Genomic DNA, 2825 nt, shown 5'->3' on the forward strand with positions numbered 1-2825 from the left:
ATCGCTCCCCCCTCATTCCATCCCTCCACTTCTCACTCTCTCTTCGCCCTCGCTCTTTGTCGCCCCCTCCCCAGCTTCTTCTTCCCGCACCTCTGCCAATGATCCTTTCCCTCCCCTCCCTCAGTCTATTACTGCAGCTTCCACTAGGATGGTGGCCCGGAGGGCCACGGCTCATGCTCCGCTCTCGCATTCGCCTTCACCATCGCCGTCATCATCGCCGTCGCCTTCACCGGCGCCATCCCCATCTCCAGCGCCGGCTCCAGTGTCCATGCCGGGACCTACCACTTCCGCCCACCTCCCTGTTACTCCTGTCCCATACACCTCCTCTCACCCTTCCATCGCCATCAAACGCCCTAGTGGCACCGCTGCCTCCTCTGCTGCCAAAAAGGCCCCGCCCTGTCCTCCTTCCCCCCTCCCCCCAGGATGCCATGGATGCCTCTCTCTGCCTGGCCCTGATCTCCTCCTCCTCCTCCCCCTCCCCCTCCTCCTACAAATACCTCCTCTCTCGTCCCAATCCTCCCCTCCTCGAGGCCCAGAACCTTTCGCTCCTCCTCCGCCAACACTTTCCTGGAACCCCATCTCCCTCCTCACTCCCCAAACAGACTCTGTTCTCATCTCCTCCCCCAGCCCCACCTTTCATACTGACATCCTTTCCCAAATCCCCATCACCCGGTTTGGAGCCAATGCCTCCCTCACCCCTGCTCCTTCCCCGTCCCCTTCCCGCCAACCCCAACCCCTGTGTCGCCCGCCGACCCTCACTGAAATGATCACTCGGCTTAGTCCGACGATCATAGAGTTCGATGTGTTGGCGGAGCTCAAGGCGCACCCCTCACTGGAAATCCGAGCAGTCCACTGCATCTTTAACCCGGCCGGCCCCACTCGCCTTATGTGGGTGTCCTCAGAACACATCCCCTCTATTGACCGTCTCCTGAAAGAGGGTGGCCTCCTCTTCTACCAATGTTATAAGGTCGACCCCTCCCGTTCCCCTCCTCAATCCCTCTGCTGCCAGAGGTGCCTGCGCTATAATGCACTCACTACATCTGGGTGCCGTGAGGCCCCTGTCTGCCGGCACTGTAAACACGCGCATTTCCTCTGGCAGTGCCCAAACCTCCAGTCCCCTCCCTCCTGCAACACCTGTAATCTCCCACATCACACCTACTCCTAGAAATGTAAGGCCCGACCCCCTCCAGGCCGGCCCGAGTGGCCGAGCGGTTAAAGGCGCTACAGTCTGGAACCGCACGACCGCTACGGTCGCAGGTTCGAATCCTGCCTCGGGCATGGATGTGTGTGATGTCCTTAGGTTAGTTAGGTTTAAGTTGTTCTAAGTTCTAGGGGACTTATGACCACAGCAGTTGAGTTCCATAGTGCTCAGAGCCATTTGAACCATTTTTTGAACCCCCTCCCACCACTCTGAATTCATCATCCCTGTCCGCCCTCTGGACGCCCCCACCCCTCCTGGCAATTCCCTGCGCCCCCCTCCCCCCCATTACCATTGAGGACATTATCAGGTTCCTCACCATCGTCCTTCAAAATGTCCACCCTTTCTAGTGCCCCCACACCCTCCAGCAGATATCCCCTGCCACCCGTTCCATATTCTACCTCACCATGTATGCCACCTACTCCCATAACCAGGCCCGTTTCACCTTCTCCCGTCTCGACACCCTCGTTTAATTCCCTTGCATGGTGCGACAGCATCGTATTTTGTACAATAACATCCGTTCCCTTGCTGCCAAGAAGAGCCTCTTCCTGCACACCCTCGCAACCCACTGCGTGGATGCCTTCCTCCCCAATGAAACCTTTCTTCAGCCCCAACACACTGTCCACACCTTGCCCTACCTCCTTCACCGATCTGATAATTTCCCATTAGAGTGTGGCAGAATCGCCATTGGCCACCACCGCCAGATCTCAGTTCGGCTCCAACCTCTCCTTCCCGACCCCACAGAACACCTGATCCTTACTCTCTTCTTCCCCGGCCTTACCATCACCTGCGCCACCATCTATGTCTGCCCCAATGCCCCTATTCCTTTTGACTTCCTCTCCCACATTGGCCATACCTGCTGCTCCTACGTGATTGCCGCCAACTTTAACATCCATAGTCGTTCAGCCGCCCAGTTATGGCAGTGGCATTGGTTCCTCTCCTCCCTCCAAGGCGACCTCGTCCCCATTCCCCAGCACACCTGCCCTGAATCCAACTCCTGATGTCATCCTCTCCTCCCCTAACCTCCTTGGCTGCATAGCGGTGGATGTCCTGGACCCCAATGGTAGTGACCCTGTCCTCCTCACCATTTCAGATGGTCTTCGCCCCCATCCTGACCTACGTACTGACCCTCCCCCGGAATACGTCCATAATTATTCCCATGACAACTGCAATGCCTACCGGGATACCCTCTCTACCAAGGTCGATAGCCACCCCCTCACCTACCACCACCCTGATGATGTTACCTGTGCCACCTCCTTTCTCCAGCAGACCCTTGCTGCCAAGAAGAGCCTCTTCCTGCACACCCTCGCAACCCACTGCGTGGATGCCTTCCTCCCCAATGAAACCTTTCTTCAGCCCCAACACACTGTCCACACCTTGCCCTACCTCCTTCACCGATCTGATAATTTCCCATTAGAGTGTGGCAGAATCGCCATTGGCCACCACCGCCAGATCTCAGTTCGGCTCCAACCTCTCCTTCCCGACCCCACAGAACACCTGATCCTTACTCTCTTCTTCCCCGGCCTTACCATCACCTGCGCCACCATCTATGTCTGCCCCAATGCCCCTATTCCTTTTGACTTCCTCTCCCACATTGGCCATACCTGCTGCTCCTACGTGATTGCCG

General features: G+C 57.4%; 1 non-coding gene across 1 annotated transcript; it reads left to right on the forward strand.

Moving 5' to 3' along the window:
- The first annotated feature begins 1194 nt into the window (after nucleotides 1-1194).
- Nucleotides 1195-1278, forward strand: Trnas-gga (transfer RNA serine (anticodon GGA)). The gene is given in 2 exon segments: nucleotides 1195-1234; nucleotides 1244-1278. It is a non-coding gene; the product is annotated as a tRNA-Ser (tRNA).
- The last annotated feature ends 1547 nt before the right edge of the window (nucleotides 1279-2825 follow it).

The sequence above is a fragment of the Schistocerca nitens genome, chromosome 9, assembly GCF_023898315.1.
Source record: "Schistocerca nitens isolate TAMUIC-IGC-003100 chromosome 9, iqSchNite1.1, whole genome shotgun sequence".
Lineage (NCBI taxonomy): Eukaryota > Metazoa > Arthropoda > Insecta > Orthoptera > Acrididae > Schistocerca > Schistocerca nitens.